We start from the raw sequence: 24,099 nt of genomic DNA on the forward strand, positions 1-24,099 counted from the left end.
TCTTTCAGTCCCAGAAAAGGGGGGCCTTGTCTGTGAGTAAAATAGCAAGTTTCATCTTAACCTTCAGGAATGATGTCTTTTCATGTCTTCATGGGGTACCTGAAGCCCTGCCAACTTCATGAGTGAGAAACCAGACCCACTCACCCTGGCCTGTCCACACCAGTCCCCACCACATCGGAGGCTCTTTCTGAGGCTCTTGCAGGGGTGTGAGTGCGCCCTTGTCCTTGGGGAGCTGTTCATGTGTTATTCTCTACCGCACGTGCATGCTCTTTACTGCCTTTTCTGTGTATGGAACGCTTCATAATATGGTCCCAAAGGCACTGCTTAAAAAATGTAAAGAAAAGTAAGACTAATATTTTCAAGAGAAAAAAAATCTTTTTTTTTAATAGATCTTTATTGGAGTGTAATTGCTTCACAATACTGTGTTATTTTCTGTTGTACAACAAAGTGAATCAGCCGTATGCATACATATATCCCCATATCCCCTCCCTCTTGCGTCTCCCTCCCACCCTCCCTATCCCACCCCTCTAGGTCGTCGCAAAGCCCCGAGCTGATCTCCCTGTGCTACGTGGCTGCTTCCCACGAGCTATCTATCTTACATTTGGTAGTGTATATATGTCCATGCCACTCTCTCACTTCGTCCCAGCTTCCCCCTCCCCCACCCGTCTCTTCAAGTCTATTCTCTATGTCTATGTCTTTATTCCTGCCTTGCCACTAGGTTCATCAGTACCATTTTTTTTTTTTTTTTTAGATTCCATATATATGTGTTAGCATACGGTATTTGTTTTTCTCTTTCTGACTTACTTCACTCTGTATGACAGACCCTAGGCCCATCCACCTCACTACAAATAACTCAATTTTATTTCTTTTTATGGCTGAGTAATATTCCATTGTATATATGTGCCACATCTTCTTTATCTATTCATCTGTCGATGGACATTTAGGTTGCTTCCATGTCCTGGCTATTGTAAATAGAGCTGCAATGAACATTGTGGTACATGACTCTTTTTGAATTATGGTTTTCTCAGGGTATATGCCCAGTAGTGGGATTGCTGGGTCGTATGGTAATTCTATTTTTAGTTTTATAAGGAAGTTCCATACTGTTCTCCATAGTGGCTGTATCAATTTACATTCACACCAGCAGTGCAGGAGGGTTCCCTTTTCACCACACCCTTTCCAGCATTTACTGTTTCTAGATTTTTTGATAATGGCCGTTCTGTGAGGTGATACCTCATTGTAGTTTTGATTTGCATTTCTCTAATAATTAGTGATGTTGAGCAGCTTTTCATGTGCCTCTTGGCCATCTGTATGTCTTCTTTAGTGAAATGTCTATTTAGGTCTTCCACCCATTTTTTAATTGGATTGTTTGTTTTTTGGATATTGAGCTCCATGAGCTGTTTGTATATTTTGGAGATTAATCCTTTGTCCGTTGTTTCATTTGCAAATATTTTCTCCCATTCTAAGGGTTGTCTTTTTGTCTTGTTTATGGTTTCCTTTGCTGTGCAAAAGCTTTAAGTTTCATTAGGTCCCATTTGTTTATTTTTGTTTTTATTTCATTACTCTAGGAGGTAGGTCAGAAAAGATCTTGCTGTGGTTTATGTCAGAGTGTTTTTCCTATGTTTTCCTCTAAGAGTTTTATAGTGTCTGGCCTTACATTTAGGTCTTTAATCCATTTGGAGTTTATTTTTGTGTATGGTGTTAGGGAGTGTTCTAATTTCATTCTTTTACGTGTAGCTGTCCAGTTTTCCCAGCACCACTTACTGAAGAGGCTGTCTTTTCTCCATTGTATGTTCTTGCCTCCTTTGTCATAAATTAGGTGACCATATGTGCGTGGGTTTCTCTCTGGGCTTTCTATCCTGTACCATTGATCTATATTTCTGTTGTGCCAGTACGATATTGTCTTGATTACTGTAGCTTTGTGGTATAGTTTGAAGTTGGGGAGCCTGATTCCTCCAGCTCCGTTTTTCTTTCCCAAGATTGCTTTGGCTATTTGGGGTCTTTTGTGTTTCCATACGAATTGTAAAATTTTTTGTTCTAATTCTGTGAAGAATGCCATTGGTAGTTTGACAGGGATTGCATTGAATCTGTAGTTTGCTTTGGGTAGTATAGGCATTTTCACAGTGTTGATTCTTCCAATCCAAAAACATGGTATATTTCTCCATGTTTATGTCATCTTTGATTTCTTTCATCAGTGTTTTATAGTTTTCTGAGTACAAGTCTTTTTGCCTCCTTAGGCAGGTTTATTCCTAGGTATTTTATTCTTTTTATTGCAATGGTAAATGGGATTGGTTCCTTAATTTCTCTTTCTGATTTTTCGTTGTTAGTGTATAGGAATGCCAGAAATTTCTGTGCATTAATTTTGTATCCTGCAGCCTTACCAAATTCATTGATTAATTCTAGTAGTTTTCTGGTGGCATCTTTAGGATTTTCTATGTATAGTATCATGTCATCTGCAAACAGTGACAGCTTTACTTCTTCTTTTCCAATTTGTATTCCTTTTATTTCTTTTCTTCTCTGATTGCCGTGGCTAGGACTTCCAAAACTATGTTGAATAAGAGTGGTGAGAGTGGACGTCCTTGTCTTGTTCCTGATCTTAGTGGAAATGCTTTCAGTTTTTCACCATTGAGTGTGATGCTTGCTGTGGGTTTGTTGCATATGGCCTTTATTATGTTGAGATAGGTTCCCTCTATTCCCATTTTCTGGAGAGTTTTTATCATAAGTGGGTGTTGAATTTTGTCAAAAGCTTTTTCTGCACCCATTGAGATGATTATATGTTTTTTTTCTTAATTTGTTAATATGGTGTATCACATTGATTGATTTGCATATATTGAAGAATCCTTGCATCCCTGGGATAAATCCCACTTGATCATGGTGTATGATCCTTTTAATATGTTGTTGGCTTCTGTTTGCTAGTATTTTGTTCAGGATTTTTGCATCTATGTTCATCAGTGATATTGGTCTATAATTTTCTTTTTTTGTGGTATCTTTGGTTTTGGTATCAGGGTGATGGTGGCTTCGTAGAATGAATTTGGGAGTGTTCCTCCCTCTGCAAGTTTTTGGAAGAGTTTGAGAAGGATCAGTGTTAGCTCTTCTCTAAATGTTTGATAGAATTCGCCTGTGCATCCATCTGGTCCTGGACTTTTGTTTGTTGGAAGATTTAAATTACAGTTTCAATTTCATTACTTGTGATAGGTCTGTTTATATTTTCTAATTCTTCCTGGTTCAGTCTTGAGAAATTGTACCATTCCAAGAATTTATACATTTCTTCGTGGTTGTCCATTTTATTGGCATATAGTTGTTTGTAGTAGTCTCTTATAATCCTTTGTATTTCTGCAGTGTCAGTTGTGATTTCTCCTTTTTCATTTCTAATTTTATTGATTTGTGTCCTCTCCCTTTTCTTCTTGATGAGTCTGGCTAAGTGTTTATCAATTTTGTTTATCTTCTCAAAGAACTAGCTTTTAGTTTTATTGTTCTTTGCTATTGTTTGCTTCATTTCTTTTTCATTTATTTCTGATGTGATCTTTATGATTTCTTTCCTTCTACTAACTTTGGGTTTTGTTTATTCTTCTTTCTCTAGTTGATTTAGGTGTAGGGTTAGATTGTTTATTTGAGATCTTTCTTGTTTCTTGAGGTGAGATTGAATTGCTATAAAATTCCCTCTTAGAGCTGCTTTTCCTATGTCCCATAGGTTTTGGGTCATCGTGATTTTATTGTCATTTGTTTCTATGTATTTTTTGATTTCTTCTTTGATTTCTTCAGTGATCTCTTGGTTATTTAGTAGTGCACTGTTTAGGCTCCATGTATTTGTGTTTTTTACAGTTTTTTTCCTGTAATTGATCTCCAGTCTCATAGTGTTGTGGTCAGAAAAGATGCTTGATACAATTTCAATTTTCTTAAATTTTCTGAGGCTTGATTTGTGACCCAAGATGTGATCTATCCTGAAGAATGTTCCGTGTGCACTTGAGAAGAAAGTGTATTCTGCCACTTTCAGGTGGAATGTTCTATAAATATCTATTAAATCTATCTGGTCTATTGTGCCATTTAAAGCTTGTGTTTCCTTATTTATTTTCTGTTTGGATGATCCGTCCATTGGTGTAAGTAGGGTGTTAAGTCCCCTACTGTTATTGTGTTACTGTTGATTTCCCCTTTCATGGTTGTTTGCATTTGCCTTATGTATTGAGGTGCTCCTATGTTGGGTGCATAAACATTTATAATTGTTATATCTTCTTCTTGGATTGATCCCTTGATCATTATGTAGTGTCCTTCCTTATCTCTTATAACAGTCTTTATTTTAAAGTGTATTGTATCTGATACGAGTATTTCTACTCCAGCTTTCTTTTTTTAATAAATTTATTTATTTTATTTATTTTATTATTTTTGGCTGCATTGGGTCTTTGTTGCTGCGCACAGGCTTTCTCTAGTTGTGGCGAGCAGGGGCTACTGTTCGTTGTGGTGTGCGGACTTCTCATTGCAGTGGCGTCTCTTGTTGTGGAACACGGGCTCTAGGCACACGGGCTTCAGTAGTTGTAGCACGTGGGCCCAGTAGTTGTGGCTTGCGGGCTCTAGAGCACAGGCTCAGTAGTTGTGGCGCACGGGCTTAGTTGCTCCATGGCATGTGGGGTCTTTGTGGACCAGGGCACGAACCTGTGTCCCCTGCATTGGCAGGTGGATTCTTAACCACTGTGCCACCAGGGAAGCCCTCCAGCTTTGTTTTGATTTCCATTGGCATGGAATATTTTTTTCCATCCCTTCACTTTCAGTCTGTATGTGTCCCTAGGTCTGAAGTGGGTCTCTTGTAAACAGCATATATACGAGTCTTGTTTTTGTATCCATTCAGCCAGTCTGTGTCTTTTGGTTGGGGCGTTTAATCCATTTACAGCCAAGGTTATTATCTATATGTATGTTTCTTTTTTTTTTTTTAATAGAGAGAAAGTCTTTATTTATTTATTTATTTATTTATGGCTGTGTTGGGTCTTCGTTTCTGTGCGAGGGCTTTCTCTAGTTGTGGCAAGTGGGGGCCACTCTTCATCGCGGTGCGCGGGCCTCTCACTATTGCGGCCTCTCTTGTTGCGGAGCACAGGCTCCAGACGCGCAGGCTCAGTAATTGTGGCTCATGGGCCTAGTTGCTCCACGGCATGTGGAATCTTCCCAGACCAGGGCTCGAACCCGCGTCCCCTGCATTGGCAGGCAGATTCTCAACCACTGCGCCACCAGGGAAGCCCTATATGTATGTTTCTACTACCATTTTCTTAATTGTTTTGGGTTTGTTTTTGTGGGTCTTTTTCTTCTGTTGTGTTTCCCACCTAGAGAAGTTTCTTTAGCATTTGTTGTAAAGCTGGTTTTGTGGTGCTGAATTCTATTAGCTTTTGCTTGTCTGTAAAGCTTTTGATTTCTCCATCGAATCTGAATGATATCCTTGCTGGGTAGACTAATCTTGGTTGTACATTTTTCTCTTTATCACTTTAAGTATATCCTGCCACTCCCTTCTGGCCTGCAGAGTTTCTGCTGTAAAATCAGCTGATAACCTTATGGGGATTCCTTTGTATGTTATTTTTGTTTTTCCCTTGCTGCTTTTAATATTTTTTCTTTGAATTTAATTTTTGTTAAATTTGTTTAATTTTTGTTAAAGTTTGATTAATATGTGTCTTGGTGTGTTTCTCCTAGGGTTTATCTTGTATGGGACTCTCTGTGCTTCCTGGACTTGGGTGACTATTTCCTTTCCCATGTTAAGGAAGTTTTCCACTATAATCTCTTCAAATATTTTCTCAGACCCTTTCTTTTTCTCTTCTTCTTCTGGGACCCCTATAATTCGAATATTGGTGCGTTTAGTGTTGTCCCAGAGGTCTCTGGGATTGTCTTCAATTCTTTTCATTCTTTTTCCTTTATTCTGCTTCTTGGCAGTTATTTCCACCATTTTGTCTTCCAGCTCACTTATTCGTTCTTCTGCCTCAGTTATTCTGTTATTGATTCCTTCTAGTGTATTTTTCATTTCAGTTGTGTTGTTCATCTCTGTTTGTTTGTTCTTTAGTTCTTGTACATCTTTATTAAACATTTCTTGTATCTTCTCAATCCGTGCTTCCGTTCTGTTTCCGAGATTCTGGATCATCTCTACTGTCATTACTATGAATTCTTTTTCAGGTAGATTGCCTATTTCCTCTTTGTTTATTTGGTGTCGTGGGTTTTTACCTTGCTTCTTCATCTGTGACATATTTTTTTGCCGTCTCATTTTTTTTTTTTTTTTTTTATGAGTGGGATTGTGTTCCTGTCTTACTGGTTGTTTGGCCTGAGGCTTCCAATGCTGGAGTTTGTAGATGAGGACCTCCAGGAGATCTCACTCCAATGAATATTCCCTGGGCTCTGAGGTTTTCTGTCAGTCCAGTGGTTCGGACTCAGAGCTCCAACTGCAGGAGCTTCAGCCTGACCCCCGGCTCATGGACCAAGATTCAGCAAGCCAAGCAGGGGGGGCAAAAAAAAAGAAAAGGATGACAGTAACAAAGTAAAAAATAAAATTAGACTAGGAAACTAATGGATATGTTAGAAAGAATATAAAAATAAAAATATAGATGCAACAATAACTGGAAGGTAAAACAGAACCACAACAGTAAAAAAGAGGAGGAGAAAAAAAATAAAGAAAGAAAGAAAAAGGTGGAAAAGGCCTTGACTGTGGAGGGTGGGGCCTAAGCAGGGGTGGGGTTTGGGTTGTGGGTGGGGCCTATGCTTAGGACCCTCAGGGCTGGAAAAGGCCCTGGGGGGTGTGGGGTGTGGAGCTTAGGCTAAGTGGTACAGAAGAGGCCCAGGCATGCCTCCCACCTCTGGTCTCAAAGCTGGGGGAACCCACCTGGGAGCCCAGCAGGCTTCCTGGGCCAGAGTGGTCAGGGCCAATGCTCTCCGCTCCTCTCCTACTCCTCCGGTCCTGGAGGTCCCCTCCTGCCTGCCTCTCCTGCTCTCCTCTGGCCTCCCTCCTATGCCTGCAGGACCAGTGTGGTCCCCGGGGTAGGGGTGGGGGGGATTGGAGGGCGGGGAACCCAGCCTGGGAGCCCAGTAGGCTTCCTGGGCCGGAGTGGTCAGGGCCAATGCTCTCCGCCCCTCTCCTACTCCTCCGGTTCTGGAGGTCCCCTCCTGCCTGCCTCTCCTGCTGTCCCCTGGCCTCCCTCCTATGCCTGCAGGACCGGTGTGGTCCCTGGGGTGGGGGTGGGGGGGGCTTGGAGCACGGGGGACCCGGCCTGGGAGCCCAGTGGGCTTCCCAGGCCGAGTGGGCAGCGCAAACCCCCTCCACTCCTTGTCCTGCTCCTCCCATCTTGGAAGCCCCCTCCCGCCTGCCTCTCCTGTTCTCTCCCAGCCTCCCACCTATGCCCCCAGGACCAACGTGACCCGGAGGGGGCCTCTGAGGGCATAGGACCCAGCCGAGAGCTGGGTAGACTTCCCGGCCGATTGGGCGGGGGAAATGCTGGGCGTGCTCCCCCCTGATCTGAGCCCCCAAGGGTCCCTCCAGGTGTGGGAACCCCTCCGCCCTCTCAGCCACCCCTCAGGGGAGCCGGTACTGTCCGGCCTCCACTTCTCCTCCCCCCTCTGTCCCCCCACGTCCTACCAGTTTGCTTGGGGGTTCCTCCCGTCTCCTTGGGCGTAGAGGTCCCCCACCAGCATCCAGCAGGTGCCCTAGTTGTGGGGAGATGTGAACTCCGCATATCCCCACACTGCTATCTTGAAAAAAAATTTGAACAGAGGAATGGATAAATAAAATGGGTAATACATTTAATGGCATACTCGACAGTTAAAAGAGTGGGCAAGACCTGTTTGAATCTGGGTGAAGCTCAAAAATACATGATTTTGTGAAAATAAAACATTGCAAAATGACATGCACAGTGTGATATTTATGTACATGTAAAAATAATAAACAATCTATAGATTTTCAGTGGATATAGTCACATGTAAAATTGCATATTAAGGATATTATACCAATCTTATAGTTGTGGTTACTTTGGTGCCAGGGAGGTGGTGGGTGTGTTGAAGGAATGAGGGTTAGTGGATGATGAGGAGGGCTTCAGCTTGATCTATAACAGCTGTTCAAAAGTGTGGTCCGAGGATCCATAAAAATCCCCATGACCCCTTCAGGAGCTCTTCGGAGTCAAACTATTTTCATAATAGCATGAAGATACCATTTGCCTGTTTCATGGTGTTGACATTTGCACTGCTGGTGCAAAACCAGTGGTGTGTAGAACTACGGGGTCCTTAGCAGGAATCAGAGAGTCATCATTATATCCCGGGCTGCCACTCATTTGAAGTGAAAAAATAAACCTGCCAGTTTCACTTAAGAATGACCCGAGGAAGTGGTAAAAAATTACTAATTTTATTAGATCTTGGCCTCTGTGTTCATTTAAAAAATATTCTAAGTGCTGAAGTATATATGAAGTACCTTTGCTGCATTCGCGATATGATGGTTGTCTTGAGTAAAAGCACTTGTGTGTTTGAGTTGAGAGTGCAATTAATCGATTATTTTTTACGGAACACCATTTTTATTTGCAAGAATGACTGACAGACAAACTGTGGCTATTCAGACTAGGGTATTTGGCAGATATTTTCCTGAAAATGAACAAAATGAGCCTGTTACTTCAAGGAAAACAAGTGACAGTTATTTGTTTCCCATGACAAAAGTACAAGTTTTCAAGCAAAAATTAGAATTTTGGAAAACTTGTTTCTGCCACCATGAGCTTGACAGCTTCTTGACACTTAAAAAGTTTTCTGATGAGACTGGTAGTCAGCAAACAGGATTTAAAATTTTTTTAAATTTTATATTGGGGTATAGTTGATTTTCAATGTTGTGTTAGTTTCAGTTGTACAGCAAAGTGATTCAGTTATACATATACATATATCTATTCTTTTTCAGATTGTTTTCTCATATAGGTTATTGTAGAATATTGAGTAGAGTCCCCTGTGCTATACAGTAAGTCCTTGTTGATTATCTATTTTATATATAGTAGTGTATATATGTTAATAGCAACCTCCTAATTTATCCCTTCTCCCACCCCACCATTCCCCTTTGGTAACCATAAGTTTCTCTGTCTGTAAATCTGTTTCTGATTTACAAATAAGTTCATTTGTATCATTTTTTTTTATATTCTACATATAAGTGATATACGATATTTGTCTTTCTCTTTCTGACTTATTTCACTTAGTATGATAATCTCTAGGTCCATTCATGTTGCTGCAAATGGCATTATTTCATTTTTTTTATGGTTGAGTAATATTCCTTTGTATATGTACCACATTTTCTTTATCCATTCATCTGTCAATAGACACTTCGGTTGCTTCCATGTCTTGGCTATTGTAAATAGTGCTGCAGTGAACATTGGGGTGCATGTATCTTTTCGAATTATGGAACAAACAGGATTGTATGATATTGTGTAATAAAACAAGCCAATCTTTGGAAGATCTGCATAAGCCAGTGAACCAATATTTTGCAAAAGACCAATGCATTTTGTTACAAAATCATTTTATTCGTTTTTCTGCATTTTCAACTCTAAAAAAACTATTTGCTGTAAGGTGTTTATCTTAAAATAAACCTAGATTACTAGAACTAAAGTTTTTTAGGCGGTGGGGCAGCAATTCACAACATATATAGCTTATAGCCCCAAAGAACTTGTACTTACCTTTCTCTCCCAATTATGTTATACTTCATCTTCCTTTTCCCCCAGCTTTCTCCTTTCCCATTTCCCTCTTTTTTCCCCATGCCCCCAAGTCAAAATGACAAATGAAGCCAAGAGTTGTTGATGTTGCCCGTGTGGGTGTGTGTGTTTGTGATGGATTGGAGGGTATCAAATAATTGCTGTTTTTGTTTATTTTCCATACGTTGCCATTAATACAGTCCCTTTCCTCTGTCTTGCTATTAAGAGAGAAAACTGGAAGTCAGAGAAAAGAAATTTGAGCGTGGATCCTTTGTCCCAAATGTCTTAGTTAGAGGCATTTGGAGGTAATATATGGAGATCTTTTGAAATAAGGAAGAAAAGAGGCAAATATATCTCTAGAGTAATAAGACCAAGGTTATTGTTTCTCAAGGAGTGGGGCCAGCATCAAAGTAGCAGGAGAACATACATCCTTCATATTGCCTGGCTGGGAGTCCTGAGAAGGATAATGAATTCTTGTAGTCCCAAGTCATGTTAGTTAGCCTTCTGGTATTTTAGGGAGAAACTGGTCCCAGCATGGCAGGTGTAATCGAAGCATCCATGATCCCCTGCCTCCTCCTAACCCAGAACTGAAGCCCACCACCTCTCCCCCCACAAGGGGAGTCAGCAGAAGCATGAGCTTGAGTTCATCCCCGTGAGCTTATCATGATTGTCATTTGGGCCCAAGCATGACAAAGTCAACCTTCTGGGCAGGACCCATGTCCGAAGCAGCATCTCCAGCCAGTTCTCAGGGACCTATTGTGTCGCCCTTGTGGTGTTAATATCTGCCCCAATTGACGTCTGTTGAACACTTACTGTGCACCTGAGTGCGAATCATTTTTATTTCTACAACATTGCTCTGAGGTTTTCAACCTGAGACCAGGGATTGGCTGGCTTCCTGCCGTTGGGCACACAGCTAAACTCGATTTCGCAAACTCCTTGGCAGTTAAGCCTGGTGGTAGGACTGAGTTTTGGTCAAAGACTTGCTAGTGAAGGTCTCGTGTGTTACTTCCCGGCCTGGCCTACATACCACCCCACATCTCTGACCCTCCGTGTTCTTTTCTCCTCTATCTTGTGAAGACAAGCACGGTGACGTTGGGATATAAACTGGAAGGAGTCTGGCTTTGGAATCACATCTTGGAGGGCAACCACTGCTCGGTAACACCCGGTTTGGACTTCGAGAGAGCAAAAATAAACTTTTACTGTGTTAAGCCAGTGAGATTTTTTGGGGTTTACATACAGCAGCTTGTGTTCCTCACAGTAATACTCACCCCCATTTTAGACGTGAAAAAACTGAGCCTTGGAACATTCTCTTTGTCCACAGTCTCACAACTAGCAAGCAGATCTGTGTAAGCTTGAATTATGTGTGTTTATTTCTTTGGGAGTGAAGTGGCAAGAATCTCAGTCAAGTAGTAGTTGGCAGTATGTATGGGTGTCGGGGAGGGTAGGGTACAGTTCCACCAGTGTTTTGGGCTGTGTGGTTCCCAAGATCCCTCTTGATCTCAGGCAAGAATGAGAAATGTGAGTTTCAGGACCATCCTGTTCGCTAGTCAAGGGATTGAGGGCTCCACCATGTACTTCTGCTCCTAAGCATTGCTGAGCAAGAAGCAGTGACCCCCAAAGCGACTGAAACTTCACCCCCGGCGTGGCTGCTGCCATATGGCTGGCTGACAAGATCCCAGCCCTTATCTGGGCTGCAGAGGGCCTGGCCACGATGATGCCGACCTACGACCTACGGGAGAATGTAACTCTGTAAGATGTCAGCTTTCCCAGGGATATCAGTTTCGGGAGGCTGGCAGGATGTGGAGGGAAAACAATCTCAGGCTGGCTTCCCTTGCTCAGGGCGATACCTCCCCTCCCCCATCATGTGGAATTTCTACCGGAGCAGGCAGAAAACAAGCCACCCCCCACTGCTCCATTTCTCAGCCAATGTACCAAGGCCGGCTGAACTTCTTCCTCGTAACTGCATCCCCCGGGAATTGCCTGTTGATGAAGCCCATGCGGTGGTGGGGTTCATGTCTGTCTCCCAAACACACACCCGTCCTGCTACTGTTTGTGAATTCAGGAACTAGCTGTTAGAATGTTGGTGCTCAACAAAGCACCGAGCTGATCTCCCTGTGCTATGCGGCTGCTTCCCACTAGCTAGCTATTTTACGTTTGGTAGTGTATATATGTCCATGCCACTCTCTCACTTCGTCCCAGCTTACCCTTCCCCCTCCCCATGTTGGGGCCTTGGGGGTGGCAGTGGGTGAGGTGGAGAGGAGGGGCCACCCTAATTGTTCCGAGGCCTGAAGGAGGGCACCTCCTCCCCAACCAGCAGACCCTCGTCCCCCTCCCCCTGCCCCTGGGATGTAAATGCCTTAGGTGATTGGTAATATATGAGCAGGTGGTCCTAACACCTGGGAGGCATATATTCTACCAGGAAAAATTGTGAAAGACTTTGAAATGGGCCTTAAGGACTACTGGGTGTCTTGTCTAATGCACCCTTCCTGGTTATCTGCACCTTTCATTGCCTTTGAGCTGTTTTGTAACTGTCATTGGTGGAAAACTGATAGTAATGCATATGATTCTTGCCCATAGAAATGCAAATGAATTTTGTCCAGTGGAGATGCAGTTGGTTATGCAGGGTGGATATTGACTAGTTTTGCATTTATTTGTAAATTCCTTTCAGCATTCCGGATTGCCTTGTTAATGTATGCTCTTGAATGCTCCTTTGATCTGGTTGTAACACCTTACTGGTTCTCTTATCAAAGAGTTAAATAAATCTTTGACACGTGCTCATTTAAGAAAAAAGGAAAAATAAATCCAGGTCCCCTTTCTCTCAGTTGAGTTGCCCTAAAACCAGGGAAAGTTAAGCTGTACTCTGCAGAGCCCTCTTAGAGCCCACAGGAAGGGGGCTTCACTGAGAGGACTGATAGGGACTCAGCACCCTCATGCCAATCAGAGAAGCTCTGCTTTGTCTGCTTTTGTCCCCCCGCCCCCCAGACACACAGGGCGGGGCATCCACATAAGATTTCATTGGAACCAAGATGTTATGGGTTGAATTCCTCCCCCCACCCCGTACCCCTCCCCGACCCCAGCCAAAGATGTTTAAGTCCTAATACCCAGTACCTGTGAATGTGACCTTATTTGGAAATAGTGTTTTTGCAGATGGTCAAGTTGGGATGATGTCATTAGGGTGGGCCTTAATCCAGTATGACTGTGTTTTTATAAAAAAGGGGGAATTCGGACACAGGGATGGACACACACACAGGGGGAGCACCATGTGAAAAAGAAGACAGATCAGGATGATGCACCTATAAGCCAAGGAATGTCAGGTATTTCCAGCAAGCCACCAGGAGCTGGGTGAGAGGAGCAGAAAATATTCTCCCTCACAGCCCTCAGAGTGAACCACCCCTGCCGCCACCTTGATCTTGGACTTCTAGCCTCCAGAAACGTGCACTAGATTTTGGCTCGCTAACCCTCTCTTCACCACGAGAAGTGGAATTAGGACTGCAGAGTGTTACAAGGCTTCAAGTACCTTAAATACAGCCACCATTCAAGTGGGGAGGCATCCCATCTTTTTGGATGTAAATCTTCTCCAGGACAATATAAAATCCAAAATAGCACGCCCAGCTGCAATTTGACATTGTGTAATTACAGTTCTCCTGTTTGTTGTAGGCAAAAGCAGAGACCCTCCCAGTGTCTGAACAAAAGGAACAGACTGTTGCCTGAATGGCACCCAGGTACTGCATCCTCAGTTTCCCAATCAGAACTGTCATTGGTTGCACTTAATTAAGCTGTCTTCCCAGACTCCTGGCATCCGACAGGTTCCCATCGGAATTACTAAGGTTTGCAAGCAGGGCTGGCTTTCCTGCGCCTCTGCACGCTCTCCTGGCAAGCAGGGGTGGTTTGGACTGTGATGAGATCTAGGCTTTTCCTGCAGCATATACTGGAATAAACACTGATTGATTTTGAACATTATTTTAGCGAAACCTTGGTTTATCCAATTTTTCAGCAAGAATTTGACTACCAAAGAGAACACACAGAGGGCTTGAAGGGGAAGTGACCCAGGTGCCTTGCAAGGGGGTCTCTGGCAGTTCTCTAGGTTGCTGGGGGCAGTTGGTGATGGGGCAAGTGGGTAGTGAACCTGGGGAATCAGCCTCATGGTTCTCTTAGGCTGAAGTTGTCTGCTGGTCAATTCTCCTCTCTGCTTAGTGATCCACTTGGTGCCTATCAGAAGCCCTTGCCTTGCCTGCATTCCCCTGATTGATTAAGCATTTTCCTCTGTTGGAGATCTGATCAGGTGTTTTCCTGCAAAGGTTCAAGCTGGTTGATGGGGAGGGTGACAGAGGTAAAACAGGAATAAAGAATGATGATTCTACTTTGCATTTTCCTTGCTTATTACAATGAACTTGGCACAGCTTCCCTACGATGATCAGACCTCATTTCCCAACCTCCCTCTCTTTTTTCCTCCCATAGTCTTCTCTTTAGGTTTAGAGTTTTCTACTTCATCTGCACCCTCCCCATAGGAAAAAACCCACACAGTCCCATCTTGTGTCCTGTGAATCTGACACCTTGGTCTTTAGCTGGGAGTTAATGAAAACTCCTCTGGGTGCCCCGGGGTGTGTCTTGTGTGAGTTCTTTCATTGAGTCCTTTTGTCACTTCTAATGTTCTGCCCATGAACTTCTCTCCTGCCTTCAGAGGAGTCTCCTGGTCTCTTGCAACTTCATAAAGTGGTTTGTCACCTCTGCCGTGTCTGTGAGTGTCCACAGTGACATCCACAGCAAGCACTCAGCCTCCTAAGGCTGCCAGAACTGCCAACTCTCCAGATATACCTTGCGTTGTCACTGCACTGCCTGGTGTCATCAATTCTGGGCACGATTCAAGAGGAGGATTCCTCCCCAATATGTGCCATGCTTTGCCTGTGGTCTCATTTTCAGTTCAGGTTTACACTACAAAGCAAATACGTGCTGGGCTGGCTCAGCCCCAAGACCACCCCAAGGCCAATGCCAGCACACAAGGGACAGGCTAGTGACTCTTCTTGTTGGGGCCTGGAGCCTTGTCTGTGGAATCCTGTGACCGCAGGGGTAAGATGAACTGAAATGACAGAGAGACCTGGCTCCATTGTGGACCTGTCTCCATTGCGTGGCTGCTCTTTTCATGACAAAAGAGATCATATACAAGGTGTTTGCTTTTCCTGGCACAAAGCACAAGCTATTCCTTGAGCCCTTCTGACATTGTAGACTTAATGGTGCCTGTTGCCTTGTGGCTGCTTGTAAATGTTTATCCAGAAACTCGCAAGGCCAAATATGTCTCGTCAATTGTGTTCTCAGAGCAGAAACTTGCATGGCGTTTCTCCTGTTAACTAAGAAGCTTCCAGAACAGTTAGGCCTATCTCTAAGTGAATTGAGCAGAAGCAGTAGGTTAGACTGGCAAAGCCAAAATCACAATTCAAGAAGCCATCCAGCAGGAACTCATGTGTTTGGGGGGGAGCTGGAGAGCTACTCTGAATGAGATTTTCTCCTGAGTTAAAAATCATTCCTTTAACAAAGTTAACTAATGAAACCTAATCACTGTAATAAAATACACAAGCAAAGAAACAAACAAAAAATCATTCCTGACCTACTGTATAGCACGGGGAACTCTACTCAATATTCTGTAATAACCTACCTGGGAAAAGAATCTGAAAAAGAATGGATATATGTATACGTATAAGTGAATCACTTTGCTGTACAACTGAAGCTAACACAACGTTAGAACATCATAGCTGAGCCTAGCCTGCCTTAAACATGCTCAGAACACTTGCATTAGCCCACAATTGGGCAGAATCACCTAACACAAAGCCTCTTTTATAATAAAGTTTTGAATATCTCATGTAATTTCTTGAATACTACTCCAAAAGTGAAAAACAGAACGGTTGTATGGATATAGAATGGTTGTAAAGTGTATCAGATGTTTACTCTTGTGATCACGTGGCTGACTGGGGGCTGAGGCTCACTGCCGCTGCCCAGCATCACGAGAGAGGATTGTACCGTATATCACTAGCCCAAGAGAGGATCGAAATCCAAAATTCAAAGTCCATTTTCTACTGAAAGGAGAAAAGGTTGTTTCACACCATTGTAAAGTTGAAAAATTGTTAAGTGAACAGTCATTTGAATGGCGTTGCTAATGCATAGTGGTCAAGGTCCCATCAGAAGACAGAAACTACAGCTGTTCTTATATTTTTTTTTAAACACCAACCTGGTCCTGGTGGGTGGAGCATGGGGTTTCCCAGAAAGGGAAGCTGGATGTGGCTGGAGCCCTGAGGGTGCACTTTGACACTTTAGGTATGTGTATGTGTGAATAGGTCTGGGTCCAGGTGTAGGGGCAGGAAGAAGATGAACGGGATTTGAAACAGACCAGCATCATGGTGCAGACGTCTCCTTCCCTCTCGCCAGGTCAGTATGTGGCGTTTCCAGCCTCCATCTGATGCCCCAGGCAGCCCTTCACAGCTCCTGCATGGCGTGTGGGGCTCCAGTCTATCTTCTCTTTTTGCAAGAACGTGAGGCTTTGCTGTTTGTCCCTGAGTCTCTCAACCACTTGAGTCCAGGTCCAGCTCTTATCCTTCTGTGAACCACTTGGCTTTAGTTTTTGCCCCTGAGTTGAGCTGTGCATATCTCCCCTTTATCATGTCTCTGGATTTTCTTTCTTGCTTTCCAATTCATCTAGGTATGTAATAAAGCTCCTTATTTGGGTGGGTGGGGGACTTGTGTGGTGTTTTACCCTGGATTTTTACGTACTTGTGGCTGAGGTGGGTAGGCCATTCTGTGACAGGTGAGTTTGTCGTGGTGACCTAAGTGCCCCGGAGAGTTCTGACAGGGTGAGAGTGAGAGAGAGGTACAAAGGGTATGTGAAGATGTTTGGTTGGGGACTAAGAATGTGGTCTTCTATCTGCCCCTGGTAATGATTTGAATTGTTTTAAATTACTCTTGTTCATCTGTGGTTTATTTTATTATAATTCCACAGACAAATGGAGTCACACGGGCTCCAGTTATATTTGAAATATGACTTCAGGTTTCTAATGATGGTGATTGTGAATTTATTCATCTCAGTGCTTGCCGTATAGTAGATCCTCAATCCATATCTGTGGAGCAGATGTATGCATGAGTAAATGAATGAATGGGTGACAGTTTACTGGGACAAAAATCTTACAATTGGGGTCTTCCATCCTCAATAATTTGACAGCTCTGATGACTTGAGCAGGTGCTGTGACATTGACCAGCAACCGCAAATTAAGTTAATAAACAATGGTTTTCCTGACAGAGGGGGACACATGGGAAATGTGAAAAGCACAACTAGAAAGAGAATGCTTGAAGGAAAACATTTATCCAAGGAAGCGACAAATTGAAGGTGACTTTAAAAAATAAAAGGAAAGGCATTGATGACCTTATGGTAGAAAGGCTTTATTGTCTCTGTGGAGAAAAATCAATGAGAATTTTAGAGTGAAAAGAGAGGAATCGTGGGTTTCTCAGCGCACGCTTTGTACTAGGTGTAGTGGCGGCTTTGCCTCAGGGGAAGCTTTTATAGCCTCAGGAGGAAGGAGGCTTCCAGGAGCAAGTCACAGGCCAGCTGGGGCACAGTCCTGACGGACTGAATGGGGGGAACAGGAAACTGACTCAGAAAGGATTTATACTTTGGTGATGTAGGGAAAGGAAAGTGGACCCAGTAAGAGAGATCATTGGTTCAAAAAGGAAGAACTTGATAATCACATTAAGTTGATGAGAACAAGTAGCAGAGAGGCAGGTGTGAGAACAGAAGCTAAATCAATGGCAGTGACATGGGATCAGAGAGGAAGCCCCGGGCAATGGGCAAATAATACTGGAGGAAATAAACCACACTTGGGAGGAGAGTGGGGATAGGAAGCTTGGGAGGAGGAGACCCCAGGGTGCATAAAAGGAGGAGAGTGATAGGGTCACAGCTTGGCCCTGCGGCTGTTGACAAAGAAGGCAGAATGATTCCGATCTGTTCCTCCGTCCTCTCTCTTTTAAGGATATGGTATTCCAACTGGAAAGGGTAGAACAAAGAGCATGTAGAAGGGAATTGCAACCAAATACCGGTTAAGGAAACAGGGAGAACCAGGCCCAGATGAACTATATTCCAGAGATTAAAAGAGCTAGAACTGTATGAAGCTGTTGTCAATAACCTATGAGTAGTTATAGAAAATTGGTGTTGGCCAGCAGATTGGAGTTGAGTTGTCCTAGTCCATTTGGGATGCTATAACAAAATACCAGAGACTGAGTGGCTTACAAACAACAAAAAATTATTTCTCACAGTTCTAGAGGCTGGGAATCCAAGATGAAGGTGCCAGCAGATTGTCTGGTGAGGACCCTCTTCCTAGTTCATAGATGGCTATTTTCACTGTGTCCTCACATGGCAGAAGGGGACAAAGAACTCTCTGGAGTCTCTTTTATAAGGGTATTAATCCCTTTCATGAGGCTCTACCCTCATTACCTAATCACCTCCCAGAAGCCTTGCCTCCAAATACCCTCATATTGGGGATTAGGTTTCAACATAGAATTTTGGGGGAACACAAATGTTTAGTCTATAGCATGAGTTAACACAATTTTCAGCAAGCCACCACTGGCCCATATGGAGCCTTTGTGTGATTTAGCAAAAGGCACCTCTTCCTCAAGATACTTTGCTTCCACCTGTTGGAAAATTATCACAATATAATTTTTAAAGAATAGGACACTTTATGGCCTTCTGCCAGAACAATGTTTACAATATTTAATGCTCAAATTTACAGTATCTACCATGTATGTGGTCCCTCCTTATATGTGACACTCTTAAGTATATATCACCTGTACCCCTTGCACAGTCTCTGATTTCAGGAGAGAAAAATGGTAGGTTACAGAAATTATAGAATAGGAGCATGGCATGATCCTTGGAAAAATTGAAGGCCACTCAACTATTTTACTTGGGAACACTTAGAAAATAATGTGGTGATCAGTAGAATTCATCAGGAATGTTGATTAATGGAGAAAAGGTAATTTGATAGACTAGTCTGTTAAAATTATATTTAATAGGGAGAACTTGTACATAACCCTTGAGTCTGAAAATAGCGGCACAAGTGTAGGATGGGGGAAAGACGTACTTTAACAGAAGCATGTGTGAAAAGAATTTGCCAGGAATCTCAACATAAATAACTGATGAGAAGCAATCCCTATACAAAATTTTGGGGTCCTAGGCTACATCAGTAAACTTATTAGAATAACAGAGATTAGGGCCCCTTTCTATTTTTTTCAGCTCACACCAGGATTTTACATTTGGTTCTGGGTTCCACACATGAAGACAGATATACCTAAACTGGAAGAAATTCAAATGTTTGTCTAGGAAAGTGAGAAAAATGGAAAATACATTGTTTGTGTAGCAGTCTAAGTAATTGGTGACATTAGCTGTGAGATAGGAAAAATTACTTGTAATTTATAACTTTCCCATTGAATGGCTGTGGTTGAACATTCTTTTGTTTGCTGAAAGCAAGTCTTCCTGGGAATAATAACCTTTGGCATTCTGGGATTCTAGAAGAAAGCTAGAGACCAAACAGAGGGCAGTCAACGGGAAAGATTTTTGGGAGGAAGCATGTGTAGGATGGTGACCAGTGGGGAGTGAAAGCCTCTCTCCAGCACATCAGTAAAATCTTTGGTAAAGTTTATATTGCTCACTGTGGGTTGTGGAAGGTATTTGTTGCTGCAGGCAGGCTGGGATGAAGTGTTGAGTCCTGCTTCAAGGTAGGCTAGGTCACCTTGGAAAAGAGAATTTTCATAGGGAAGGTAACGGTTGCAAAAGGCTGTAAATTGAAAAAATTAGTAGCAGTTGCTTTCTTAACTCTCTTTCAATCTACAACAATTCCCCTCCACCCCCTTTGTCAGACTGCTTATTTGTGGAAGTCATATGGTCATTTCTCCTGCAGAATTTCCTCCATTCTGGACTTGGCTAGTTGCTTCTTGTGGAGTTTAACTTGTTTTTCTATCCCTCTACCTCCCATACTTTCTCTAGACCTGTAGCTATGTCTGGAGACTTGATTAGATTCAGGTTCAGTTATTTTGGCAAGAATAATTTATACATTTTGCTGTATACTACCTATACCTCACATTGATACATGCCATGTTCCATTCTTTTCCGTTTTTGTGTGATGCTAAGACGATCAGTAGGTTTAAGAGTTGTCAGTCTGATCCATCCATTAAAAATTTCCCGTCAACTCAATGATTTAACATCCACCAATGATTGTTGTCTAGATGCATTCTTTCATTAGGGGTTGCAAAGTGGTCTTTTAAATTCTATCATGCCTTCTGCACGTATTATCTGAAGTTATCCTATAAAGAACAACTTACTCATCAACTATTTGGTTATCCTGAAATATAGTCATAGAGGAAAATCAAGATAAATGCTCAATTCTTGCCTTTTATCAACTTTCAGAATAGAGTTGATATCCTAGCAACCTCTAAAAGTGACTAATGCTTATTATTATTGTTATTTTAAGTGATTGTATAACCCAGGCAGTACTCTTAGATGGTTTCCTTCTTCCTCTAATTCTTGACAGACATTCCCTGGGGTGCTGCAATCTTTGTTCACCACATTTCCACTGTTTATTCCTTCATAAAGCAGTTCAGGTCTTATTAAGAGTGTTAAATGAGATGATGTGTTTAAGGCTCTTAACACAGGACCTGGCAGGTAGTGAGGGTTAGAAATATGGAAACTGTTATTATGAAAAGATTCTTGAAGCGGACTTTCACCTCATCGATCCACCCAGACAAATGAGAATCCCTGCCAGATATCAGTACCTCCTCCCTGCCAGACCCTTGGGGATTCAGCCTCCTCAGTCCTGCATCAGAATTCAGTGGTAGCTTGATTCATCAGAACATCAGGCAGCTGGGTCCTTTAAGCCTGTCCCGAAGAGAAGGTACTTCTCCCCACTTCCTGTATCACTGATAGTGTTTCTTAATGCTGAAGTTATTTATCTTATCTTTCTTTCTTTCAACATATATGTTTTGGTGGACTTTTGCATGAAAATGAAAACTATTTCTCATGGTTGTGGCATTCTTGCCCCTCCTGACTCACTCTCCATCCTTTACTGTGCTCCGTGCCAGGAGGCTGACTACATCAGTGGGCTTCTTTGCCCTCTGGCTTCTGGTTGGGCTGTGCCAATGGAAGGCACAGGCAGGGGAATTGGAGTGAGGTGATGGTTTTTTAAGCAGCTCCCTCCCTGTTAGGTTACTGTATATGGGCTGTAGCCCTACTGTGGGCTGCAGCTCCTGTCTGGCAGCTCTCTTCATATGTTCTCTCTAGTTTCTAGCATGTGCTCACTCTCCATCAGGTAACAGCCCCCCAGCATTTCAAGGCACCAGGTAGCGCACCATCCATTGGTTGCTTTTCCTAAATCCTCCCCTTGACTTTGTAAATAGTACCTTTATTAAACTCTGCTGAAATTTCCCAATGTAAGTGTGCAAACTGTGTCCTGCTGAGTGGTAGGTACAAAATTGTTTATGTTAGTAAAAGATCAGAAACAACCTAAAATAATCACAAATTATAGGGGATTAGTTTACCAAATTATGGTGTAGCTATACGACACAAGAATATGTAGCCATCTGAATTCAAGTTTTTGAAAATATACTTAATGACAAATGAAAATGCTCAGGATCACCCAATTTTATAAAATAAAGTGTGTGTCTGTGTGTGAGTACGTAGAAAAAGGATTAAGTTCCTTTAACTTAAGTTCTGTGTAGGATTGTGGTTGATTTTAACAAATTCATGCTTTTTAACGTTTCCCAAATTAAAAAATGAAAAGGTAGAGTTTTGTAAGAATAAAATCAACACATTTCATTATTTCTATATTATTTAAATCAGTTTTCTACTTAATGTCATGAATGGCAATTATAGCAATACCAAAAGAGTTACTTTTGGGCAGATGTTTTTTCCTATTCATATATTGTTTTCATGTTTGTAATCTGCTTTAAATTACTTCAGCATAGAGGTGTGTGTGTGTGAATGTGTGTGAATATGTTTGTGTGTGTGTGTGTGTGTGTGTTACTCTGAGCTGCTCTCTAGGGGCTGTCAGTCACCCTAATCAACAATTCACACCCCAGGAGTGATCAGCTAGCACTTAATCAGAAAGGCCAGGCCCTAAAGGCAGCTGCTACAGCATTTAAGTTGTGTATATCTCAATCACCACCAGAGACTTTATTAGTTAACATAATGAATGTCAGAAATGAGTTTTCATGGATGAAATTTATGTCTTGTTAATCTGCATGACAGATGTTAGAAGTAGGCTCTTCTTAGTGAAATTAAAGGGTCTCCAGCTATGTGAGTTGGCTAGCATACTTTAGAGATGGTTGCCACCCTTGCAAGTCTTACAGCCTGATCTCTTGGGGATGGCACCTGAGGTTTGGTCCTTAAGTAGTTCTATGTTGCTGCAGAGTGGAATGATTCTGGTTGCTTTCTGTGGACAATTAGGGTGACAGAATACTGCCTCTGGAACATTGTGACATCTGCCTCTGGTTAATGTTCCATGCAAGGTGGAATCAGAGCATCTAAAAACCAAAAGAGGTTATATGATCTGTTTTGTGCTTACTTACTATTAAAGTTTGTTTAGTTGGTATCTGTACATGTGGCAGAATTTGATCTGAGACTTTCTTTCATGAAAACCTGGTAGCAAGGGTGTGGAGGTGAGCTACTTTTTGGTTTGGCCAAGACAAGAACCTGAGAGTCTTGGATGACCAAAGTAGTGTTACGTTCATTTGCAACATAGAGAACTTGGACTCCAAGTCATGCGTTGGAATACTGTGAGTTACAAAGAGCTACTTGAGGATGGAATTAGGATAAAATACTCTTTGGCCAGTTGAAATAGCTAAAGAGTATGCAGCAGAATGTGTTCCCCCAAAGCCAAAAAGTTTGTGTATTGCTGTACATTGTGCCCTCTGCCTTCATAGTCCTGGTACTCACCTGCTCCTAAGACCAGGATGTTGCAGGTAGAGAACAGATCAGAGCCCCGGAAGGTGAGCATGACCCTCCCAGGTCAGAGGAGGAGGAGGAGGAGGAGGAGAATGGTTATGAAAATAATTTCAGGACTGAAAGAGAAATAGTGGCGCCTTCCAAGCACTGTTGGGTATCTCCAGGAGACAACACATAGATGTAAGTCACCCAAGGCCTCAATGCCTCTCCAGGTTAAGAAGTGGCATCAGTAGTTGTGGGCATGTTGAATGTATTTGCATACTGAGCTTGCTTAGGATTTCTCAGAGTCATCTACAGTCTGTCTACCTTTGTAATGTGCATCAATTATGAATTCAAATATAAATAGTATTTTTATTTACTAAAATTCCACTGTTCTAAAACTATTGAGGCAGCTGGGTAATGTTGCCTATATAACTAAATGAGGTTAATTCATTTAGTATTTGATGATATATTTTATGGGCTAGCTTAACCCGATAAACCTTTTAGATGCAGTTCTATTCCAAAAGGCATCAAGTGACCAGCTTTTTGAATAAGCAGGACTTTACTTTTTTTTTTAATAAATAAATAAATAAATAAATAAATAAATAAATAAATTTATGGCTGCATTGGGTCTTTGTTGCCGCACGCCAGCTTTCCCTAGCTGTGGCGAGCAGGGGCTACTCTTTGTTGCAGTGCGCGGGCTTCTCCTGTTGTGGAGCACGGGCTCTAGGTGCGTGGGCTTCCGTAGTTTTGGCACTCCGGCTCAGTAGTTGTAGCTCGCGGGCTCTAGAGCGCAGGCTCAGTAGTTGTGGCGCACGGGCTTAGTTACTCTGCAGCATGTGGGATCTTCCTGGACCAGGGCTCGAACCCATGTCCCCTGCATTGGCAGGCAGATTCTCAACCACTGTGCCACCAGGGAAACCCAGGACTTTACTTTTTCTCTAAACTTCTCTGTTGACTTGTCTTTCCCTTCCCCGTGATGAAAGTCTGGGCAGTTCCCATAGCTTTTCCAATCACTCACTCGCAGGTTAACACATTGTCTAATTAGTAAGTCCAGTCTGGTTGAATAGCAAACTTCAATCTTCCATCCAATTTAAAGTCTCTCCTCTCCCACAGTGTGGACCCTTGTCAGGTGGAGACTAGCAGTGGGGAAGGAGGCGTGGTTGGATTCTTCACAATTCCTCCCTCTTCTACTCTTTCTCCTCGACTCTGCGGCTTTGGCTTCTCCAGGGTTAGGGCTAGAGAGGGAGAGGAAGAGGCAGAAGATGCCTGCCTTGACTTACAAGGTAGATTACGATGTACTTGTAATCTACATTGGTGCCCTCTGGGCGGGGCCAGTGGACAAAGGCCAGTTCCTCCTCTATAGGGCTTTCTCTTGGGTTCCTTGGAGCTATCCTTCCTGGGGCCCTCCTATTTTGGTTACCTGGTGTGGCACTTTCCTGGACAGTCCCTGACCCTCGGTGGCTCCCTCCACACCCCTTCTGGTGGGAT

At 42.7% G+C, this 24,099-nt stretch overlaps 1 protein-coding gene across 5 annotated transcripts in view; it reads left to right on the forward strand.

Annotated features, from left to right (window-relative positions):
- PALM2AKAP2 (PALM2 and AKAP2 fusion) overlaps positions 1 to 24,099 on the forward strand; it is a 624,626-nt gene that overhangs the window by 71,724 nt on the left and 528,803 nt on the right. The window contains exon 1 of one of the 5 annotated variants that reach the window (XM_059925269.1): positions 13,367 to 13,384. The exons of the other annotated variants lie outside the window; for them this stretch is intronic. The gene's annotated coding sequence lies outside the window, so the exon portion shown is untranslated. Of the gene's footprint in view, positions 1 to 13,366; positions 13,385 to 24,099 lie in introns of those variants that run through there. 5 annotated transcript variants of the gene reach the window in all.

The sequence above is a fragment of the Balaenoptera ricei genome, chromosome 6 (genome assembly GCF_028023285.1).
Source record: "Balaenoptera ricei isolate mBalRic1 chromosome 6, mBalRic1.hap2, whole genome shotgun sequence".
Lineage (NCBI taxonomy): Eukaryota > Metazoa > Chordata > Mammalia > Artiodactyla > Balaenopteridae > Balaenoptera > Balaenoptera ricei.